Source organism: Pyxicephalus adspersus, chromosome 1 (assembly GCF_032062135.1).
Source record: "Pyxicephalus adspersus chromosome 1, UCB_Pads_2.0, whole genome shotgun sequence".
Lineage (NCBI taxonomy): Eukaryota > Metazoa > Chordata > Amphibia > Anura > Pyxicephalidae > Pyxicephalus > Pyxicephalus adspersus.
In genome coordinates, this window is record NC_092858.1 from 118,211,539 (window position 1) to 118,223,168 (window position 11,630).

Genomic DNA, 11,630 nt, shown 5'->3' on the forward strand with positions numbered 1-11,630 from the left:
GTATATACAGGTAGGTGCACAGTTATGTATTGCATTTTTCAAAGTCATTGCTTCAAACATTTCGCTTTTTTATTATTTAGTTGGGCTGTAAAAGCTACAAACACTTTGTAGGGAACAAATTTGAATCTGACACATCTCTAAAATGTAATGCATACCCAAAGTCTTTTATTAAAAGTGTATGCATAAATAACATCATCAGTGTTTTTCTTTCTCTGCACCTGTGGGTAGAATTGATGAAGGGACATTGGTGATTGCAGGATAAGTTACATTAGCGTAGAGCCTGACCTATATAATGTTCATGTCTGATTCTGCCTTAACTTTAAATAACTAATAAGGCGGCAAATGGCTGAATGGGACAGCATGGGATAGTGCAGATGTTGCACACAGAATTTGATGATGCATGTAGTACTACAGCCCTAAATTAAGATGAGCCATTATGGAATTACAGAATTCCCATTACGGAAGCTTCTAACTCTATGAAATGCAGATTCTGCTGAGTGCACAGAAAAAAAAGAATACCCAATTTCAGGACAAGATAGGATTCACTATGAATGGACACGAACCAAGATAAGGCTTTAATATCTATTTGATAAAATTAATTAGGTAATAATATGTAGGTACATTTCAAATGTACATAATCATGCAAGACAACCTAATTGTGTTACTGTACTAGATACATTTTAAAAGAGAAAATGGAAAAATTCTTAATTAAGATAAAAGTAATAAACATTTGAAGCCTAAGATTTGTAATAACAAGGTTTTGAAACGTACTGGTGATTAATGATTTGCTTTGCTTTATTGTAAATAGGAGAGTTATGATTATTTTGATTTACCTGCCTATAATTGCCCTGTCTCTACTGCATGATTAAAATATTGATTCTAGGTCATGTTGATTCCTGAATTGCATTGCATTAAGTCAATTCAAACATTTAAAAATAAGCAAATCTTCTGGATTGTCACTATTTTAAAATGAACAACATGATGTGGTTCTTTACATGCAGTATACTGTATATTATTCAATGTCAAGTTGAACTAGGCACATGAATAGAATGGCAAACAGTTTTCCCATGCCTAGCTGAACATTTGTAATATCAATATATATTAATATATTTTGAGATTGGTAGAGTAGGATTATTGTTATTCCATTATTTTTTCATGGAAAAAATAGATTTTTTCTGGAGTGGAAGAAAAAATAATGAACATGACATTGAAAGACAATGGCAAAATGGATAGTATGAGATATAAAAAACATAGAAAATAAGACAAGGGAAAAGGCATGTAAAGATAGGACAGACAGCAACCCCCTCAAAGCAGCACTATTATGGCTATTTCATTGAAAGATTCCTAGTATATTTCCTGCTATATTAATATATATATGCCCTCTTCCAGTTTTAGATTTATACGTATTCCTATTTTTTTTTTTTAGAAAACTTTACTGCAGATTTACAACTGTTTTTTTTTTTTATATGACAGATTGTTGCACAAATATCCTTAAACAAACTGTCAGACAGCAGGGTATGCCTCCTCTATTCATGTAATAGATTCAAAGGGAAAACTTGCATCTCAAAATTCCTCTAGATATACTTTACCCTGAATATTTCTCCAAAGATGAAAACTGCACTTAACAGCACTAGGGAGGTCTGAAAGTTGACCTTAGTCTCTATGAACTGTTGTACTGTTCTGTATGCAATTCTAAGCTTCTATTGTTACCATGAAAATCATAGAAAGCTGCAGTTTGAAAATTAGATCATTTTATGAATAATAATAATACTTTACAAATAAGCCTTTTGCTAATATATAGGTATTATTAGGTTTGTTAGCAAATCAGGATTTGTCCTTACAGGTAAAATATATATTTTTTATGTTTCCCCACTGCAGACAACTATAGATATATAGGATTAGTGTTTGCTAAAAGTTTGCATACAACTGCTTTTCACTTTGCTGCACATCATTTTTAAAGAATGAAAAGTGTAATAAATATTAAAATGCTTAATGTCCTAACTCTCATTTCTTTAAAGAATCTTTTTTTTTTTATACCAAGTTAGATGCAACGAATTATCAATGGTTCCTACAATTCCATGGCATTAATTAACAGAAAAAAATAAAAAATCATGTTGAAAATCCGACAATCTGATACCTTTGTGCAGAATAGAGTTGTTTGGTATATTAAGCTGAATGCTGTTTTCCATAGAGTTCATTTATTTTGGCAACAATCTCACACAGATGCAAATGCCTCTCCCTAGTGATAGCAAATCTGCCCGGAATGTTTTACCCACAATCTGCATGCATCAAATACAAAATTAGTTTTGCTGTTGCATTGGTAATTTTTATATTTATTGTCAAAACACTAGATGTAATGAAACAAATTAGAATTTAGAGAAAACAGAGTTAGCACCAGCAGCAGCTAGAGAGCAGCGGCAGCAAAGATGGATAAACAGAAATTGTTTATTTTTTGAGAATGTGAGAATCTTTTTTCTTTTTTAACCATAATAACATACACACTGCTGGATCAAGCAGCAAGGTGATATTGGAGCAATGCTTAAGTGACAAAGTTCTGTGAAAGAGATATCATTATGAAAGATGAAGTTTCTTTTTAATGAAAAATTAGTTTCCAAATAGAAAAGCACTCTTGGTTACAGTTGAGCATATAGATTATAACAATGCTTTGATGATTTTCAACTGCAAAACCTCTTGACATACCTAGAGGCTGTGTTCATTCCTGTATTAAATATCACCTATCTAGATAAAGCAGTGAAAACATTATAATATAAAATTTTACAAAATAAAATTATATGAATATGAATTAAATAATACATTTCTCCTATTGATTCTTGATGTCTCATCATTGAAAAAGTGAACATGGATGATTGCAGGTAAAAAGCATTTTGTAGCATACAGAGCTATACAAGCATGAATGTTGAAAAACACAGCTATATTACATTACAATACAGATAAAAAGACGGGGGATATAAAATATTCCCCAAAACACAAAAGCTACCCTTCATTTCAAGCCTTATGACCCATCTCCCCTTTATCTAGACTTTCTCATCCAGCCAAATGTCTTTTCCCCAAATATCTCCTCCCAACACTTTCAGTTCATAAAACTTTCAATAACCTTCTCCAGAAAAGAACAGTACTCCTTTAATTTTTTATCACAGATTTTATGGGGCTATAATCGTATGACATTAGGTGACAAACAAATGGGAATTTTATTGAATTTAGTTTCCTGAGATCGCCTACTATGATATGGGATACAAATAATTTTTTCTTACTACCAGAAGGTGGTAATAAGCAGACATTTCTATTTGACTGGGTCATAGTACATGGTATTGCTTCTGCTGCCTGTCATCACCAATTTCTTACTACAAACTTGCAGTAGATTGTGAAGGACGCTGTTTTTATTTCAGGTATACTTCTTCCCCTGGGACTTTGTAAAGCTTCTGCTTAACTTGGTATACTCTCTGCTGTGTTTTCTGCTTCTGGGTCTTTTTCCTGTTCCCCAGCTCTTGACCCTGACCATCCTTGACCCAAATTTCTGCTTGAGCTGGTTATATGACATTTGTATTCAATATTTTGACCCTCTGGCTCCATCATTGACTTTTCTGTCAATCCTGATGCTGCCGCTCTGCCTGGCTTGTATATATTGTCTGTATATATTTGTCAGTTTAGTTAGTGAGGTACTGATGCTGTATACTATTTCTTGGGTTTGCACACTCTGGATGTATAATATTGCACTATTTGTCACTTGTACTTAATCACACCTTTTTTTCTAATGAACACTTTTATTTCTTGCTTTTCACTATGTACTGCTAATGTTCATCACTAGTCCTATCTCTTTACACCATTGGTACCCAACCTTTTTTCATCTGGGGCCATTGTTGACATTGGGATAAAACTTGCGGGCCACAATGCAAACAATCATTAAAGATGTATGTTTAAAACTAGAATAGTTTTAATTTAAAATGAAAGTAAATTTAAATGTTTCTAGTTACTGTAACATACATGCACCAAATAAAAGAAATGACACATCAAAAATCTCTGCAACTGATACTTCCAGAGAAATGCAATTCATGTGACAGATAGACAAAGGGTACATGTTCTTACTACTACATCTTCAGGGCCCCACATCTCCCTGTTCCTGGGAGCCACAAGAGTCCCCTACTTATCCTACATTTCCCTTTCTTTACTTTTAAAGAGAAGTTGGGGTTCACAGAAGGTAAATAGCTAGCTATGTGTGACAGGGTAGCACAGTATGACAGGTATATTTTTTCATATCTTGTGATGGCACCATGGTGGGGATAGCTGTGTATGACAAGGTAGCATGATATGATGGGTACAATATTTTAATACTGAGCATCTCCCCCGAGCCAGGATTCATGGCATTAGGAAGGGGTAACCGCACCGCAACCTTAACGCCAACCTGAACTCAGCCTTGACGTTTTTTGAGTCTTAAGGGGCACCACAGCGCACAGACTCTTGGCAGTACTAATGTTCATTGCCATGAGAGTGATCCCCAGGGGGTCCCCAACATGCAAACTCAATTTGACCAAGGTCTTGAAATAGCTATTTGACAACTTGTTATGTGTAGAAGGCTATGTTTGGTTTAGTAGCAGCTGTCAGTATCTCTTTGTTCTGTGATGATAAGTGAAGGAGATATGAGGATTTATATATGGGAATAATGACAGCTGCATGAACACAACTCTCATGCTGCTGCTGCTGTGATTATCTCACAGTAAAAGGTGGGTGGGGAATGAGGAGAGGGCCGATCTGACAGCTCCGTGGGCCGGATGTGGCCCGCGGGCCGTAGGTTGGGCACCCACACAATTCAGGCACACTGAGAAAGTAAAACTTTAGCTTCCTGACGTTAAATAACATTGTAGACATAACATTCTTGCTATATTCACATATTGACATATGCTCCAAGGCCGAGGAGTCTTTTCATATGTTAATTTCTATGATACTCTACTGAATAGTACAGCTGCTACAAGCCTTAACCCAAATTACTGACTGTAAATTATATAAATGTATATATATTTAGTTGTGCCACTTTCACATGGGGATTTAATGTCCTATTCACTCTTGTGTGCATGCATACTGCTTACTGTTCTCTTACTACACTTTTCTCTTGCACAAACTAACCTCCTGGCCATTGTCATACCATCAGCACTTTTCTCTGGAACATACTGTTCTCTTGTCAAACCCTGTGCACTCTTCTACTGCACAAACATCCTTGTAATATCATCTTCAATGTTCTAGTGCACAAACTGGCCTTTTACATACATGCATATACTGCCCTCTTCCATACTCCCTGAACTCCTGTTCTGCACCTGCTACTTGCAGTAACATTTATGTACTATATACTGCCCATTAGAACACATTTTAGCATTTTTTATAAAATTTCCAAAATATTATAAATGTAATAGATTTCTTAAAAAATCAATCTGTGCAGGGAGAATTGTATTTTTTAAACATATGAAGCGTGGTGTGCCCAGCTCAGCAGAGTTGAACTCTACAAAGACACACTTGAGTGCAGCTCTGTATTATCCAATAAATAAATGCATTTTATTGCATGCAAGAAGTGCATGTAACTTAATCTGACCTAATATCAGCCTGTTACAAACCCCTATAAAGCAAAATTAAGAATGGAATAACAAGAAGCATCAGAAGGTAAAACCTGACCCTTATTTGAATGTTATCTCTGAATTCAGCTATTTAAAGAAAAGTTGTCACAATGTTTAACTCCCTTGGACTTATAAAATGAAGGGTAATAAAATAATATTTGGTGGCTGCTTGTGGACGATTGTGGATCTGCAGCAATTTAATTCCTCCCATTTTACTGGCATGTGTTTTTTTGTTGTGACATTATTGTGCCTTCCCATTATCTCTAGCACCCTTTCTGACCCTATAAACAACTTACTTTTGGTAGCCTTCAAGTTGTGTGGGAGAATAGAAATTCTGTCATTTTACTTACTTTTAAAGAAAGCTTTGAAAAATTCTCCCCTGATGTGAGCATACCATAAACTTTTATTATAGACTTTTAATATAGTGATGCTAAAATGTGCATGCAAACCAGTGATGTGTGACTAAGTTAACTAGACTGGTGATCATGGCAATTGCTGTTTACTATTGAAATATTTTTTTTTTCTGTTAAGAATAAATTGTGAAAGTTAGAATCTTTCATTTTTTTTACAATTAAAAAAAAACAACAAAAAAAAAAAAAACATGAATTGTAATACATTTTAGGATACATTTAAATGCAAGTTGAAGTTCCACTTTCAAAAGTAAAAGATACCATTGATCAAAATTACACAACAAATGTTTTCTACATAAAGACAGTATTACCAAGACAATAAAAAATAAAATAAAACTTTAAATTTAATGTATACCTTCTTTGTTTTGCCAAGGAAACAGTTATAAGCAACATATTTTGTTTCCTATAACCTTCACCTACAATTTTTGACCCTAAATAATATACAACCTGTCCATTGGTATACTAGCTATAAATGTTTAAATTATAAGACTATAATATGATAGTTTTATTAGGTGAGAATAAAGAAGAGGTCGAGGGGGTACTAGATTTTGGAAAATTTTTGTTTGTGATCTATGGAGTGGCTTCTGGTTTGGGAAAGTCTTATTGATTGGTACTGTTTATTTCATCAACTTAAAATAAAAGTTTCCATGGGGTGGTAGTTTATTTCCTTGCACAGAAAAGAAACAAGCGTATAAAGGATGTATTTCCTGATCAACCCCAAAGAGAACAATAGTTGGAATACAGATATTAGGATTGTCAAGGATTAGAAATAAATGTTGCTATTTGAGTTTAGCACATACCCAGGGTATATGAAAAAAATACCTGGTCCTTTTCCCCCATTCTATACAATCTATCCACTATGCAATACATTTAAAGGAATTCATTTTGAATTGACTATTTTCTGAAAGAGATCACCAAGGTTAGATAAGTTTACAGAAATCACTTCCATTAAGTATCAGAGTATATTTCTACTAAGGTTGGTTGAATATGTCACTATTCCATTCGACAGCTGTTTTCAGCTATATTTGAGCTATTAGGGACTATTAAGGGCTGCAAGAGCAATCAGATTGCTATTGCAGCCCTTTACTAGTTGTGTGTATTCTTGGATAGAGTTTCTCTATCCAAGAACACAGGACACTAGATGTGATGAATGGGGAAACTTGTCCCCATTCAACCTCTAGTGCCTCGGGGATCGCCTGCAGTCACAGCTGTGACCGCAAAGTTACAAAGATCATGTGACCGTGGGAACTCTGCAGTTCCACAACTATCCCCGAGGAACTACAGGGTAATTAACCTGTAGTGCCCTTGGGATCGCACACTCTTCTCAATGATTGCAGACTCTGGCCAGCCGGCAAGTATCTCTTGTGTCTGTAACACGCACAGTAATATGATATATTTGTTACATTTTTCTCGCAGTGGATAAAAGAAAAATGTAACAAATGTGTCATAATGTTACTGAGCTGGAAAGTGTGTTACAGAATAAAGGATATCATGTCATTGTAGGATAACCTGAAAAAAAAAATAGTAAAATAAATACAAACACTCAATACACTAATTTAACATTAATTAATATTTTTTAACACATTTTTTTATCCGAATTTTTACCGTCGAATCTCGTTTTTTTGGGTCGGGTCTACCCGAATTTGAACACCTACACTAATTTCTACCTTGGCATCCTACATAGGGCCTGATCTGGGCCTGAAGATGGGTGATCTTGCAAACCTAAAATGGATTTGGTCCAGGATTTAAAACATTTGCTTCACTGATGAAAGCCCCAGCCTTGGAGAGCTTTAAAAAATCAGACCCATAAAGTCAATTTATAGAGACTGGAATACTGTTCAGCAGGGTGTAACCAAAGAGGGTTGTTGGGGAGAGTAAAGAAGTGGGACGCAATGTCCTAGGTGTATGTTAGATCCGTATGGTGTGTTTAGGAATGTTAAAATAAAGTATGAAGGGGAAAGGGATATAATCCTATTTTTGGGAAGTATCAGCTATAACTGCTCTAAAGTTAGGTAAATTGTATTTTAGTTAGTTTTGAATTTTCCTCCTGCTAGTTTGAGGTCATATCCCTGTGTTCCTAAACTTGGCTTCATACAAAAAATTGCTCTCTAAAAACTTTACTCACACCCAATTTGTATTTAAAGTTTTTAGTTATGCACTCCACCTCCTTTTTTTCTTCAAGGCTATTAACTTCATTGAACATCATTGAAACCATTTATTATATAGGGGGCAAACATAGTCTTCTAGTTCTAGTGAGGATTTTTATGTTGTTTTCCAAATATTCTAGTTCTAATAAAGTGTAGTAGGGACTGGAGTTAGATCTTTGTAAAATATGTTATTCTTGTCCTGGGGAAAATCTACCAGAGAATCTATTTTTAAGTGTCCTAGGAGCAACATATAAAGAATAAATGTGGTTATCTGGGTAAGCTGGAATTATGCATTTTTTGTCATGATAATAATTTTGTTGTTAAATTAAACATTTTTTGTGCTGTCCAAATACAGCAAAAAAATATACAATGGTATATATAGCTTCACCAGAAGCCATAACAATTTATAAATGTGTATGATTGGTTTAAGGTTACATTTGTAGTTATTACATGAGTAAATAAATAGGCCTCTCACATTGGGCCTGATTTAAAAAAGCTCCCCAAGGCTGGAGAGGATACATTTTCATCAGTGAAGCTGGGTGATCCACCAAACCTGAAATGGATCTGGTCCAGGATTCAAAACATATGTTAGCAAGTAGCCAATAACTTTAAAGAAATCCGATCCAGGTTTGCTGGATCATGCAGCTTCACTGATAAAAGTATATCCTCTCCAGCCTTGGCGCGCTTTAATACATTAGGCCTAATAACTTAATATCACTTACTGTTTAGTAGGAAACATTGCATCACTTCAGAAGGATTATATTCCCTTATTCACATTCATAATTCAAGCCAATGTAATTGAAAGAATTAGGTGGTCTAATATGTACTGTGGGGACATAGTACAGTTCCCTCCTAATGACAAAAAGTATCTTGGAATTGGGGTGTCTATAATGACCGAATTTAACTAAGCTTTATTTGAAAAATCGTGTGTCTAAGGCAGATATGCTACTTTGATTCATGTGATTCATATATCAGCAATTTAAGGTAAATTGCAAAATGTACATATATACTAACAACAATAATAATCCTAACCCCTATAAGGAACATCTAGCCAAACAAGAACACATTGTACATCAGAACTATACAAATGTGAATTTGTGAGTTTTGAAACATAACTATGCTGAACGTTAAATCCAGGTAAAATATGGTGTAGGGATAAAAAAAAAAGGGATATATTGTATAACCCTATATTACATAACATAGACTTTGTATGCAGGTAATGCTGTCAGTAAAGCAAGAATCATAGGATATATGTAAAGGGAAACACCTGTGCCATCCGTGCAAGAAAAAAAATAAAAACTGCATTATATGCAAAAAAGTCTACAAAAATGGGGGAGAACAAATAAAGTAGGCCAAAAGCCAGCGAGTAAAGGGAGCTAGACGAGGGGCCAGCATGACTGGTGGGGGAAGGCCAGAAAGTTGTTTCAATAGAAAAAAGAAGGGGGGGGTGGCATGATGGGGGAAAAATTATATGATAGGAAGAGAAGGAAAACAATTGGTGGGCAAAGATGAATGTATAAGGATAGGAGAGTAGGGGAAGGTCAGAATTTTAAAAAAGTGTAAAAGTGAAAAGAGTCAAGATCTATTACAGTACCTATGGATGCATTTGAGGCCCTCATGAAGCAGCTAATAGATCTAGGCTGGTTGCAGAAGCAGGTGGCTGTGGAGGTCCTCAGGCCTTGGCGCCACACTGGGAGCCCCAATAGGGATTCTCCAGGCTGCCCCCTGCTTGGGGGCTGCCAGATGCTGGGCCCTGTTGTGAAGAGGATGAAGACTCTTCATTACACTGGAGAATTTTCCATTTTTTGTTGAGTTAGATCTTTCACTTGTTTTTTACTAATTTTTTGGTGGTGAATCCAGAAATGGATCCCCAGTTTTTTGCTATCAAAACTAGTTTTTATGATACAGAGTACCCTCCAGTTTTGTCAAAAAACATACAAATTTTACATACAATAAAAAAATAATGAAATAATAACTTGAATGTACTGTTTATTTAAATTTCTTTTGTTCATACAAAGGATTTATTGTTACTCTATGACATTTTTTCACAGCAAAACGTTTGAAAATTAATCGGGTAAGTGGTTAAGGTAGAAATTTACGCCTATAGCTTTTCCTAGTGTTCAGTTTTAAGACAATCCCGCCGGATGCTCCGACAATAGTCAGCCATCATATGTTCATCCCATCTACCCTGATACTGTCCTTCCATGACCTTCAAATCTTGGTGGAATCGTTCACCTTGCTCATCATTGACTGCTCCAAGGTTTTTCGGGAAGTTAAAAAAATGGCTATGCAGAAAATGCACCTTGGTGCTCATATTGCAACCAAGCATTTTGTAATTCTCCAAGAATTTCTGGACACTTTATGTGTAATTATTTGCTCTTGTGTTTCCAAGAAAGTCCTTGACAATGGTTTTGAATGATAACCAAGCATTCTTTTTGACTTCTAACTTTGTCCTGATAAAATGTTCATCTTTGATGAGCTGCCAAATCTGTGGACCATCAAACACACCAGCCTTTATTTTTTCAAATAACAGTCTAGGAAATGTCAAAATTAGATACTTGAAACATCAGTTGGAAAAGCTTTAATGAACTAATTCATCAGACCCAGTTTCATGTGCAGAGGTGGGAATATAATATTCTTTCTATCAACAAGTGGCTCATGTAAAATGTTTGGATCACCTAGTGTTAGGGCAGATCTTGGAGGCCAATTCCTTTCCACCCAATGCCTCTCACGAGCTCTGCTGTCCCACATGCACAGATAACAGGGATACTTGGTCTATCCGCTTTGCTGACCGAGAAGAAAGCATATTATTTTAAGGTCAACACAGATGACCCAATTGTGTTGGTGATTTTGCAACAACTCAATGACTCTCTTTATGTCTGCATATTCTTCACAAAGAGAATGGCCAATTGGGACTGACTCGAATATATTGCTATTGTAAAGGGGGACACACTTTAAGCTCCACTTTGAGCTATCGATGAATAGTCGCCATTCAGTTGAGTTATAGATTGGAATTCCCAATTCCTCCATTAAACCAGGTATGGTATGGCAATACACAAAGCCAATGTCAGTTCTAAAGTACTGCAGCAATTTCAGTGGTTCGAAAGTAGGATACCTTTGTTCCTTTTTCAAGTAAGTTTTTCTCACGCAGTCTTGATGCTAGGAGTTCTGAAGCCTTCTTCGATAGTCCCAAATCACGTGCCAAATCCTCAACTCACTAACTGCACTTTCAAAATCAGCATACCTATTTTAGTGTAAATAAGCTTAAAAACTGAAGTCAACAAAAAGTTTGTTCAAAATTGTTCCCCAATGGTATTGAAGGGGGAGCTGCCTGACCTGCTGGCAGCAGAAGAGATGGAGATGGGTGCAGCGTCTGGACCTCCGGCCACGGGGCGTACAGGCTGTACACAGGGATGGCGAAATGGTGAGAACATGGGGGGGAGTGGCAGGGG